A 14,883-nucleotide genomic window follows, 5' to 3' on the forward strand; every position below is an offset into this window, starting at 1 on the left:
CACCTAAATGCCTATTATGCATGCTTTATTTCTTGAGGGGGAGACGTATGCATTTCAAAATCAAGCTATCTAGAGACATTTAAATCGCAAAGCTCAAAGAGAAATTCCAAGTTAATGAAATCTCTCGAAAATACCCTACAATTTATGTTGGTTTACAAAATACTTTTGAGTCCCCTACAACCACGCTCCACACCTTATTGGCGAATTGGGGGTGCGGCAGTTATGGACCTGGCAAGAATGCAAATCATTGGGTGCGATAAATCGTCCTCTATAAAATGGACAGTGGGTACATTATGACGTAACAAGGACATGTCCGATCTTTTTTAAAGACAGTTATTATATCATTGGGCCTTTCCAGCGCAATCCATGTTTTGTCTTCCAATATAACTACTACGATGCAAAATAAATGTAATCGTGAGTAATCGTGATTACTTTTCCAAGTAATCGTAATCGCAATCGATTACATTCATGAAGTAATCACCCCATGTCTGAGTGGGTAACCGATGATTTTGATGGGATGCACCAGCACAAGTGAATATGCGATTACAAAAATGTATCGGAGGCGTTGTTGGTGTATATTTTGTCACTGCCCGTCGTAACAATATACAAAAATATCAAATTGTCGGGTGTGGTTGTCAGTTTTCAAAACGAAAAGGGTATTGTTACCCAGGGAAAAGATAGATTTCCAAGTGAAAACGGTATTGGTACTCAGGTAAATGATAGTTTTCCAAACGAAAAGGGTTTGTTACCAAGGGAGAAAATATATTTCCAAAAGAAAATATGTAGTTACTCTATAGGTAAAAGTATTTTTCCAAGTGAAAATGGTTTGTTGCTGTAGGAAAAAATGGATGTGCAAACGAAAAGGGTGTGTTACTCTAGGAAAGGATAGAACCCAAAGTGAAAATGTATTGTTACTCTGAGTAAACGATAAATCTCCAAAGGACAATGGTATTTTTACTCAGGTAACGGCTGACCTCCAAGTGAAAATACTAATTTTACTTGGGTAGGTATCGTATTTTCAGTGTCAGTGATGTTGTTAAACGTTGTCGCTTGACGTTGGTATCCCGTTAGTGTACTATTATGAGTGTGAAAAGGATTTACACATCTTGTGCAGAGTATCAGAGTATCGCGACAGTAAAGATAATTTTCGCGTGACGAACCAAGATCGTTGCTTAAATGTTAATGCGGCACTCCGATGTTAATGAGTGCCGATTTAGCAGGCGTCGAACCCTGTCTGCTTCGCTGAGTCTGCTCATGGACTCGCTAACCTTGCGTATCAGTCTTGTATTTCAACAGAATCAAGCAATCCAAATCGAATATTAACCAATGTGATCTTCGGAATTGCTTTAAGAATATCAACATGCTAATACATTACAAGAGAGTAAGGTTAGCGAGTCCATGAGCAGACTCAGCGAAGCAGACAGGGTTCGACGCCTGCTAAATCGGCACTCATTAACATCGGAGTGCCGCGTCGAAACAATTCGCAATAGTGCTCGCTCGTCCGTTGCTCGATGGTATAGAGACCGGGACAACGGTAACGAGGCCAATTTATACACTAGTAGCGAAAAGAGAATCAAAGAGTAATCAAACAATCAAAATCACTAAAAAGCGTACAAATCAATTAGTAGAAACACGAAATACAAATAAGGACAGTTGAAGGACGAACTGATTCCTCTAAAAACGTTATCAAATAAAGGATGGAAAAAAGATGCGCAATCGCAAACACTCCCCCATTTGACTGAACCCAGTCAACAGAATTGCACCAATGGAGTAAATGTACTCAGTTCACGTTCGGAGCAGTTAATACTCGGGATGCGTACATTAATCTAACCCTTGACCACATAAATTCGGAATCAAACGTTCCTGCGTGGTGGTTTAACATCTTCCGAGAACCATGGGGTTTAGAGTGCAAAAGGAATGTCAATCGAGTCTGCATATCACGTCCAGTCAATTTCGAAACAAAGAATAGTTCGATGGAAGTCATCAAGATAAGCGACTCGGTCAGAGAAATGTGGTCTAACGGCGTACGGACGATTCCATCCCGACTAATGCCAGAGTAATAATCATTTCAGTAATTGAAGGCAAAGATAAATGAAAAATATCCATCGTATTATGGATCGTACGGACGTTCGAAAAATCACTTACAATGGTAAAGCAGCGTTCAGCAACCCCACTGGCGAGAACAAATCACATTAAAATGGCAGAGGCGTTAAGCAAATCTATATCAGTGATCAGAATAAATCACATTCAATCATACAGAGGCCTCCGGCAACTCTACTAGTGAAGAGAATAAGTCAACTTTAAATTGTAGAGAGGTGTCCAGCAGCTCTACAAGTGTTCAGAACTGCCGAGTCATGTCAATACACAAGGGCATAGTTAAATGGCAAATATCTTTCACATTAGAAGCTATAACCTCCGATAACACGAACGTTCAATAAATCACTTTGAATGGTGAAGCAGCGTTCACCAACCCTACAGGCGAGAACCAATCACATAAAATGGCAGAGAAGCGTTCAGCAAATCTATACTAGTGATAAGAATAAATCACATTCAATCGTACCGAGGCATCCAGCAAATCTGCTAGTGACGAGAATAAATCACCTTGAATAGTAGAGAGGCGTCCGGCAGCTCTACAAGTGTCGAGAACGTTGGTGAGACGGAGAATCGAATGCGGCTCCAACGCGAACGTTTTACTCAAGTGCTTGATGACAGCTATAGTTGTCGGGAGAATCGCGTTACTGTCGCCAAACTTCGTTGAGGCGTCGCTGACAGCATTCAACTTTGTTAGACCATAAGATGTAGCAGATTCGATGCGAAGCAGAGGTGATCAATCCAGGACGGGCAGCAGAGTCCTGAATGTAGACTGAATGCCTGCGCCCGAGCCGAGGAGAGTCAGGAGCTTGAATTCGCTTCAATGCGTATCGCTTCCAGACTCCCTGGCGAATTGATTCCGGACAACCTTATTGCGAATTGACATTTTTCATTTATCTTTGCCTTCAATTACTGAAATGATTATTACTCTGGCATTAGTCGGGATGGAATCGTCCGTACGCCGTTAGACCACATTTCTCTGACCAAGTCGCTTATCTTGATGACTTCCATCGAACTATTCTTTGTTTCGAAATTGACTGAACGTGATATGCAGACTCGATTGACATTCCTTTTGCACTCTAAACCCCATGGTTCTCGGAAGATGTTAAACCACCACGCAGGAACGTTTGATTCCGAATTTATGTGGTCAAGGGTTAGATTAATGTACGCTTCCCGAGTATTAACTGCTCTGAACGTGAACTGAGTACATTTACTCCATTGGTGCAATTCTGTTGACTGGGTTCAGTCAAATGGGGGAGTGTTTGCGATTGTGCATCTTTTTTCCATCCTTTATTTGATAACGTTTTTAGAGGAATCAGTTCGTCCTTCAACTGTCCTTATTTGTATTTCGTGTTTCTACTAATTGATTTGTACGCTTTTTAGTGATTCTGATTGTTTGATTACTCTTTGATTATCTTTTCGGTACTAGTGTATAAATTGGCCTTGTTACCGTTGTCCCGGTCTCCATACCATCGAGCAACGGACGAGCGAGCACTATTGCGAATTGTTTCGACGCGGCACTCCAATGTTAATGAGTGCCGATTTAGCAGGCGTCGAACCCTGTCTGCTTCGCTGAGTCTGCTCATGGACTCGCTAACCTTACTCTCTTGTAATGTATTAGCATGTTGATATTCTTAAAGCAATTCCGAAGATCACATTGGTTAATATTCGATTTGGATTGCTTGATTCTGCTGAAATACAAGACTGACTCGCTAACCTTGCGTATCAGTCTTGTATTTCAACAGAATCAAGCAATCCAAATCGAACCGTTGCTCGATGGTAAGGAGGACGAGACAACGGTAGCGAGGGCAATTTATACAAGCGCAAAAGGGCAATTTAAAACAGTAATCAAAAAATCAAATCACTAAAAATCGTACAAATCAATTAGTAGAAACACGAAATACAAATAAGGGCAGTTGAAGGACGAACTGATTCCTCTAAAAACGTTATCGAATAAAGGATAGAAAAAAAATGCGCCATCGCAAACACTCCCCCATTTGACTGAACCCAGTCAACAGAATTGCAACAATGAAGTAAATGTACTCAGTACACGTTCAGAGCAGTTAATACTCGGGAAGCGTACATCAATCTAACCCTTGACCACATAAATTAGGAATCAAACGTTCCTGCGTGGGGGTGCAACATCTTCCGAGAACCATGGGGTTTAGAGTGAAAAGGAATGTCAATTAAGTCTGCATATCACGTCCAGTCAATTTCAAACAAAGAATAGTTCGATGGAAGTCATCAAGATAAGCGACTCGGTCAGAGAAATGTGGTTTAACGGCGTACGGACGATTCCATCCCGACTAATGCAAGCGACTAATTCAAGAGTAATAATCATTCAATATTTGAAGGCAAAGATAAATGAAAAATGTCCATCGTATTGGATCGTACGGACGTTCGAAAAATCACTTGAAATGGTAAAGCAGCGTTCAGCAACCCTACTGGCGAGAACAAATCAGATCAAAATGGCAGAGGCGTTCAGCAAATCTATATCAGTGATCAGAATAAATCACATTCAATCATACAGTGGACTCGCTAACCTTGCGTATCAGTCTTGTATTTCAACAGAATCAAGCAATCCAAATCGAATATTAACCAATGTGATCTTCGGAATTGCTTTAAGAATATCAACATGCTAATACATTACAAGAGAGTAAGCGAGTCCATGAGCAGACTCAGCGAAGCAGACAGGGTCCGACGCCTGCTAAATCGGCACTCATTAACATCGGAGTGCCGCGTCGAAACAATTCGCAATAGTGCTCGCTCGTCCGTTGCTCGATGGTATGGAGGACGAGACAACGGTAGCGAGGGCAATTTATACAAGCGCGAAAGGGCAATTTAAAACAGTAATCAAGAAATCAAATCACTAAAAATCGTACAAATCAATCGGTAGAAACACGAAATACAAATAAGGACAGTTGAAGGACGAACTGATTCTTCTAAAAACGTTATCGAATAAAGGATAGAAAAAAAATGCGCAATCGCAAACAATGCATGCATTTCGATTACCGAGTTGCTGTACAATAGAGATGACTCTACGTTAGACCACGCTGTGTGATTCGTTTAAAACCACAAGACCACATGTAAATCTATTCGCACAACTCGATGATGTGGATGTAGTGTTACTAAAATTTATTATTACCTATTTACGCAACATAAAAATAACAATTCATGTCGTAGTAAGTAAGTTTCTTGAACTCGTGCTTGATGAAAACGAATGGTGACCAGTATGCTTTTGTGTTTGAGTGAAAATTAATTTAAAAGAGTAGTGACAGTTTGTGACCAACGAATGCAAATCGATCATGATATTACAATATACGCTTTCGTCAACATAACGACTTGGCGCAGAAGAAACACTTTCACGTTTTTTCAATAACTGGATTATCGAGACTTGTTACTTGTACGGTGCACCGTTGGTGTGCAAACTATAACGACCATTTTGTATGATAGTATGTTTTAGTTGTATTGTTGTGAGGACAATCATGTGATGACTCAAGCACTTTTCGTTAGCAAAGTAAATTGATTTGTGTGTAAGATGGAAGGACCGTAATTAGAAAACATATGTACTCTGTTGTTGGAGTAGCTGATTATTGCTATGACATGGACATATCCTGAAGGTGTGGTTGGTTTGTTGTCTCACGGAAAATGACGCGACCTCGGTGTCATAAATTGTGTTAACTAAACTCGGATGGATACCACAATTGTGCTGGACTTACACATGGTATTCGCATACTGTACACATACAAACTTTTGTGTAAACAACTCTGATGTTTCTGTTCGTACTATAGTTCTGTTTGATTATTTTCTATTTGATTATTAAGATACATGAACATCCATTCAGACAATAAAGTTCTTGAGGCGCAGTTTGAAAGCGCCACCAATCATTGCACAGGTTCGTAGCATGGGAATATCAAGCGAATATTTTCGTGTAACATGAATATATTTCATATACCTTCGGTAAGAAATGAGTTATGTGGAATAATCATACACAACCTACAAAAGTTGAACTTGTCGCGTTTGATTGCCTACTTTTTATCTATGTCTTTGTTGTTGAAAGACGGATGGGTTTACATTTAAACATAATAAGCAGCAGAGCAACTCAAGTAATAAATTTTACTCGTCTGAAAATCGACAACGGGAAAATACCGAGTAACAGTATCAATATGAGTGGTAAATTATTTTTCGAGATATGCAACCCATCTTCTAGGCATAACTTTTCAAAAATTCGTCATGTCATAGAGAAGTCGGTTGTTATGAAATCGAAACAAATGTACTTTGATTATCACGACAAAGGGAATTGAGATCAACGCAGTATTTCGGAAGTGAATATGTATCGTTTGGTATGTTCAGCAATCACTAAATGACAAAAATATCAAACTGTGCATACAACTCGGTTAGTTAAACGATACCGTTACAAGTCTGATGTAATCTCGATTTACAGATGACAGCTTGATGATGAAAAGCTCAACCACTCCAGCGTGTTTATTGCAAAGTATTTGACACAAACAAAATATTGAACGAAGACCCACCACTTGGTTTCATTACCAGGTGAGTGAAAATTGTTTCTGCTGGCCAGGTGTATGATTTGCATTTAGAAAAAACGATCTACGCCGATTAAGCGACGCTGTTTAATATCATAATCCGATGAGTGAGTGAAATTTCCTTAGGGTTTGATTTAGCGAGTTAATTACCAGCGATTCAATCACATACAAGTAAGATCTTTTACGGGATGAGTATTGTGATGACATTTACTTTGACGAATGACAATGGGGGAAATTTCCGATTTCTTTAGTCGTGAGCGTTCTACAAATATTTCCGGCATACATTTAGCAAGCAACCTACAATATTCTTTTGTTATGGTAATGACTTTCGCAAGTTTGGTTTTATGATTACAATTACTTTAGAAGTTTCAAATGATAATTTATGATCACTACTTTGAGCAACAATACAAACACATTTTGTAGATTTCAGTGTAGCGCCTATTGCGATTTTGTTAATGCTATGAGTTTTGCGTATTACTCAAGTCTAGTAGAATAGGTTGCGTCCAGTAAAGATATTCCAAATTGCTTCTGTGTTGATCAAAGTGTTGAAGTGTAAATCTGTAGACTACACAATGTCTTAGAGAGTGCGAACGGAATTATGTATTGATCGCACGCTTCAAACGGTACTCGATACCCAAAGTGATATTTTCACACTCTGTAAGTTGTGCAATGCGCTGTCACAAAGCCCGACAATAAATCGAATCAATTGCTGGATTCAATAGTAACGACGTGTCATTGTGATATACTGACTCTACACTTAGTCGTTTCAATTACCCGTTGCGAATCGGGACAAAAAGCATTTTGTATCGGATGTTCAATATATGAATATTGGAATTATTACATCTTCAGCGCTGTTTATCGCAAACGATAGATTTTAATATTTGTACTGGTTGTTGAATGTAATAATACCGATATTGCTGTTTCATCTTTAGTCTTGGGAACTGGAAACAATTACATTTGTAAAATATTTCCTGATATCCGCGATACGCAGAGTGATTTTTACCAAGGTGGAGTAATTTTCCTATCAAGAACATTTCAGATACGCATAGTTTTACAACTTAATATGTTAATAACAATTGCACTGAAAAGTTTGTTGCTGCAATGATATATATACAATGATTGGAAACTCCAGTGAACTCTGCGTTTGAGCGCGTCGCGATAGTCATGCTTCACTACAGGTATGAAATCGATGTAAACAAACGGTTCGCCAGCAATCTTTCTTCAGGAACTGGCGTTAACGTAGTGAAAAGTTTTTTATCGAGACCTCTTTTGCACGTGAAATGTGTGCATACTGTACAGGTTTTGGCCAAAACCAGTAGCATGGCCTAATATTCAGACGAAACTGATGTACTAGTGTGCCTACGTGATGAACATTGTGATCGGAGGTGGTCTCGCAGTATCAAATAAAGGTGGATACTTCATAGTACGAGCTAGAGTTGGGATCAGGTCACTATCTTCAAGTCATTGCAAATTTTTAATCAAGTCACGAAGTCATTTCTAAATTTTTCAAGTCAATTCAGGCAGGTTCTTAAAACTGTCTCTGAAGTCAGGCCTTCTGAAGTTGTGAAAGTAGGCAAAACCTACTTGAGGATATCGCAAAAAGCATCACGTTTTTGAAGTAATAATAGTCAATATTCCTTTGTTATGGAGATTCATCTTGTGAACCAAATGCTCATATATACAATTGAATAAAAATAAAAATATTTTTGTTTGATACATATCAGGAGTAATCGTCAGCAGCTTGTAGATACAGTATACAATTGACTAACAGATGTACACAAAGTAAAGTCTAACTCATTTCTTTATACTACTCGAGTACTTTTCGGACCGTTCATTTTCTGCTTCAACAAGTAGATTTCAATATCCAATTGACTAAGAAACGTCTGCAAAACCTGGTCTTAACCTACTTTTTCAAACTACGGTACTTCATGAGTACAATTTACCATGATATGATGGTATATCTTATAAGTGTATGTGTGCGCAAGAGCGACGCACAATAGGTAGAAAGTTCCTGCCACTGTCCATGTCAGGTTTGATAGACTTGTGCACAGCCAATGATCTATAAATGATTGTTCACAGCATATACTTAGTATGGTCATTAAATTGTAATGTTGTCCATGTCCAGTCCAGTTTGTCAACTCTTACAATCATAGTTGACTTGCAAGATGGTGACTTCGAAGAATGGGACGGAATAGAGACTATCCAACAATCCCCTTCACTCAACAAATAATTTTGAACAGCTTAAATACCTCACCTCTTCATGGACTCCTAAATGCTCTGATACTAGTCGTGTCTAAATTTCAATGAGGATACCAACACCATAATATCATTGAGAATTTTATACAGGGTATGGATATTTCATTTACTTTAACACTTGAAAACTGCATAAACAACTTTTGTTATCATGTCAGACTTGTTTAGGCTTACCATACGTCCTCTTTTAAGAGGATTTGTCCTCTTTTTTGACTTTTTTGAAAGTGTCCTCGGAGGACGCCCTTTTGTCCTCTTTTTTCCTCTTCTTTGAAAATTTAAGTCAGATTTATGGCAAATTGCGAGTGACATCCCGCAAATTAGCACAGAATTGACGCTCTGGCGGGTATTTCGGAGTGAAAAACGGCGATTTTAGCTCTGAGCGAAAAGATGACCTTTTTTTTTTAGTTAACCGATCGAACAGTTGGGAAAATTCACAGGTTTTTGAGAATTATTCTCCAGTTTTGCAAGTCTCAAATTTCTCCAAAAAGTGTCCTCTTTTTTTATTTCCAAAATATGGTAAGCCTAGACTTGTTGTCATCTAAATTCAGAATAACAAGAACCAAAATCCTAGTCAACGGAAAGCATTTAAGTCAAGTGAATATGTAGCAAAAGGGGATTTTTATGTTTATGCAAATTACAATATCAGATATACCTATGTTTAAGCCATTCGATAAATGTACTGTCTGCATCTATTTTTGTTGTAATTTATGAAACTGTGCTGTGCTATTATGAACAATCGAATAACTGTGCCTATTAGTTGATAACGTCAATGTTTCTTGTCACGTAACAAAAATATATATTCTCAAATGTTATTTTTTCGAGCTTTCTTATCCTCTCTTAATGACAATAACAGGACAGCAGTTGGATGGTAGAGCAGCGATCTCACATGACGTTGAACATCGGAGGGCATTAAAGCATCAAGTACCATGGCATTTGAACACTAGTATGTTTCAAGCCTCTTTAGAAATCAATTATTCTTTGAAAATTACCATATCGCAGGTGCGGCCAGATTTCCTGATCAGGATAAAAATGATTCCAATAACGGATCAAGACTCAATCTCTTGGTGATAATGAGGTAGTCTGCTTGATGGATTGGCAAAAATGTCTGTATCAAATTTATCATTGTTGTTGTTTTCTTGTCTCTTTGATAAGCTTCCCTGCTCACGAATTTCGTTGCTGTTTCTGCGGCATAAGAATATCTCCAGTTTTGCAGTAGCGGCATATCTTTTTCCAGCTAGTACAAGTGAGGCAATATTATCTGGAATGCCATATGGCTTTAAATGGCAATTGTAGCTGAACTTGGTTGTCATATTCACAAGGCACACGAAATTATCCAAAGGTTGCATTGTAGTGTCCATCTCTTCACCTCTCGTACTCGAATAATATGCATAGTCTTTCAGCAAGACTATTTTTCTCTGCATCAATCGATCCAATGAGTATCAATCCAATCCGGCACCAATCGTCAAAGTATTATTCATTTTGTCTACAATCTTTGGAAATATCTCAATGTCTGCAGCAGAGTGGAACATGACATGGTTGCTTCTCATGGACGGCCTGGCGTACCGAAATCCCATAAGATAATGATTTGCACTTTTATTAAGATCCCTGAATCCTATTCAATTTCCTCGCGGATGTGGTTTGTTTTGCTGTTTCAATACACGAACAATCTTTTCTTGAAAGTTAGAATGGACTATAATTTATAAAAAATGTTAACGATCCTGTAAAAAATTTATGCATTAGACATTTACAGAATGGGAATTTGTTATGTCACAGTTTTGCCAGTCAACTACAATTGAAATCAAGTTATTTATTCAATCCGTCAAGTATTTTCCGTACTGCCGCATATGCAATATATATGAGCAATATGCATATTCAAGAGAGATTTTGCATTGGATGATAGTGGAGTTACATTGCTGGGAAAATAACCTGGGTATTTGAGGCAGCAGCACATACAATGCAAGTTGATGCTCATGCTCAGGCCATAAAGCGTGATGCAAATGGCGAAAAGTTATGAAGGTTATACATAAAAAAACCATAGACATACATACACACTATACAATGACGAAGGTTACAAAATCATTTCCTAACCTTTCAATGAATAAGACACCATAGAATGTTGCTCGCAAATGCATAAATCATCTATTTTGTACAATCCTTCCAGCTATCAATCTTAATGAGTACTCCATGTTAATTTTCAAGGTTTACAGGCAATTCATGGGGAACACTTCACAACGGGTAGTTCATACCAAAAAAGTGCCAAAACGTTTACCAGGTATATTTTGAATAAATGGGCATTGGTAGACGCTTTCGGACACCCCGGTGTGAAAGATTCAACTATTGAGAGTAGTACGACATATCACGCAAGGTCGATGTGCACAATACCAACTATGGAGTGATTATCCTCAATGTCATTCTGGTGCATTGTTTTGCCGATGGAATATTGTTTGGAACAATGCCGATTCTCATCATTGATGTGGATTGAACGGCCTGACCCGGTAAAGAGTTATATCTGTTAGCATTTTACCAATCAGTACAATGTTAGTTTCCGGTTAGTTCCGATTTTATATTATATTATGAAGGTACAATCGCTATACTGATACTACGGTTGCCAGTGAACTCAGCCCTACAATATTACAACATATACTATATAAAACAACTTAGTTGCTCACACAATTATCGTAATCAACCCTTCTCTTTTAAAAATCAGGTGACATAAATGCTGCCAGAATATTTTAAAATCCTCTTTTAACAATCCTTCTAGGTTCTGCACATCTATATTGACGCTCACCCACAGTATCTATTATTTTTTTGGCTGTGTCGTACATGCATGGTTGCAACCGATGCTAAAATGCCTCACAGCTAGTCGGTACTTTGATAAATGTGCATTGTTAAAAGTTATATTAGATCCTAGTATGCAGCACTGCCTCACTATGCTCAAGAATCCAACAAAAGCTAAACCAATTGGGGAAAATCAGTGAATTAGTACGCCAGAAAGGTCGATTGCAGCACTCCCCCACAGTCGACATACGCAATTCCGTACCTCTACTCAAGCATATCCCGCGACGGACTGATTTCGCCGGGAATCTATCTTATAGCGTTAAGGGGCGTGGCAGTTTCCAATAATTGTATATATATCATTGGTTGCTGTCATAACATTTACCACAGGGTCTAATTAACGCGAACAATTTAATAATGAAGTAATGATCAACTATTACAAAATCTCATATGTCAAATCAATGTGTCAATCCTTATGTTTACAGCATGATAACTTTGAATATAGCGCCAGCGTTCGATTGTAAGAAATGAATTCTCAACTACGTTGGTCAGACTTTCAAATATCGTATGCTCAAACATATTATGTTAATCTCAAGTCGTCAGCACCGAGTAGTAATTTCTTTTGTCGTACAAAATACACCGAGTAGTAATAATTTTGTCTCGTCTGATATACCGCGTAGTAATTCCTTCATCTTACAGAATGGTAACGACTTTTAAAGTTGGATAAAAAAAATACGCATTGTCGGAATATGAATACATTCGAACTTGTTATGGATTTTAAGTTGTAGTGGTTGTATGTACTCGCGTAATCTTGTTTACTTTTCATGTGGATACTGTTGAGCTGGTCTGGTAAGTAACAAACGGATTGACTTGGCAAGGTTTTTGTATTTTACTCTTTTGCGTATGACAAGATGTTAATATGTTGAGATGTCATAGCTATAGTATTTCTGAAACTCTCTTTGACAAACGTAAAGCCAATTCGCGAAAAGAGTTGCGATGTTTCAATACTTGTTTCAAATCAATATGCCTATAATCTCGAAATGTGACTGCGTGAAAGTTGGTAGTCATGTTTGTCAGTCCTATTTCAATTCACACCATATCAAAGTCAAAATAGTCCATTTCGGATTATCTGAATTTACCTTTAGTACATCTCGCGAGGGGATTCCGACACCGTACTATAACATGTTTGATAATAAGATTCAAGGATTTCCAATTAACAATAGCTGAATTTTTAGGTGATGCTAGAGTTGGTTAATGATAAGTTGCGTGTTTTTGTTAAGAGTTTGATTTCAAGTTGATAAATACAATGATTGTATGTGCGTACTTGTGATTCTTGATTCTTGTTGAGTTAGTTGGTATTGATTCTATAGGTGTGAAACAGCGGCGTGGAATGTGTGAATAATTCGATGCGGCTGAAGTTGTAGTCAGTAATATTCAGGTTACGTTCGAATCAACTGATCGCGGTAGATGGATTTCTCAAAGGATTAGAGTTGTACCGGATCAACACATTCAAATACGAATCAACTTGGTTTGTGTAGTGTGTTTCATTTCAAGTTGACAAATTGACACATTGATTGAATATTCTCATGATTCGTATCACGCAACTAAAGTCAACTACTGTTCCGAAGTCTCAAAACATATAGCGACCACCAGAAAGTGTCAAATTGTTGGTTTTCGAATCACCGTCTGCGACGGCTCTGTGCCAAACTAATTACCGAAATATTACCTTGGGAGCGATCGGTATACCGTAACACCAAGTCACAAGGGATCGCTATATCTCTGAAGCGTTATCCTGTGAGCGGTCGTAGGATTTTAAAATTATTTCACAACTTTTTGAATTAGAGTTAACTTCGCAAAGCATTAGGGTTTAAGCCGAAATAAGTGAGAATTTGTCGGTATTCGAATCACCGTCTTCGACGGTTCTGTTATTCGTTACTTATTAAATCTTACCGGTGAAATCCAGTTCCGTGCCAAACTATCAAAATATTACCTTGTGAGCGATCGGTACGTATGTAACATGAAGTCACGAGTGATCGCTATGTCTGAGGTGTTATCTCGTCAGCGAGCGCGGGATTTGCAACCTATTTCACACCTTTTTGAAGTGTTAGTTTATGAGCGCGGCTATTGTTGGTATTGGAATCACCGTCTACGCCGGTTCTGTGACAAACTAATCACCAAAATATTACTTGTGCGCGATTCCTACCTCTGTAACACCAAACCACGAGAGATGTCTATGTTTCATGTGTTATCATGTGAGCGCTCGTAGGATTTTACAAATATATCACACCTTTTTTGAAGTGTTAGTATGTTAGGCTTACCATATTTCGGAAATGAAAAAAGAGGACACTTTTTCAGAAATTTCAGTCAAGCATAACTGGAGAAGAATTCTCAAAAACAGGTAAATTTCACCCGCTTCATGATCGGTTGACTAAAAAAAAAAAGGTCATCACTTCCACTCAGAGCTCAAAAACAAGGTCTTCTTTTCGCTCAGAGCTGAAATCACCACTTTTCCCTCCGAAATACCCGCCGGAGCTTCACTTCTGCGCTAATTTGCGGCATATCACTCGCAATTTCCTCTAAATCTGACCTAAATTTTCAAAAAAGAGGACAAAATCTCAAAAAAGAGGACAAAAGGGCGTCCTCCGAGGACACTTTCAAAAAAGTCAAAAAAGAGGACAAATCCTCTTAAAAGAGGACGTATGGTAAGCCTATAGTATGTGAACGCGGCTATTGTTGGTATTCGAATCGCCGTCTACGCCGGCTCTGTGGTAAACTAATTACCAAAATATTACCTTGCGAGTGATTCCTAGATTTAGCAAACTATTTCACACCTTTTTTGCTGAAAGTACGACATGGCGACGCAGCCTATACCCGAAAGTACGAATCACCACCGCGCCCATAAGAACAACGATATATTGAAGTCGCAATCACCGTAAACGTTAGGATTAACTCGAATCGGTCATATATAATATTTTTGGATATACATACTGTTGTCATTGTTTACTATACTTGATATTCAACACCACTTCATCAGAGATCTCTATACCTGTAACGGTAGAACACTATCACACAAGATTCCGCGGGCACATCACCGACGCAGCCTATACCTGAAAGGGATCACCAGGGATCCCATAAGAAACAATGACACATCACGAGCGATAGGGGCTCTGAAAGGGTACCATCACCAACACTTCACGGCACATCACCGACGCAGCCTATA

The sequence above is a fragment of the Botryllus schlosseri genome, chromosome 6 (assembly GCF_051294905.1).
Source record: "Botryllus schlosseri isolate E-star chromosome 6, Bs_hap1, whole genome shotgun sequence".
NCBI lineage: Eukaryota > Metazoa > Chordata > Ascidiacea > Stolidobranchia > Styelidae > Botryllus > Botryllus schlosseri.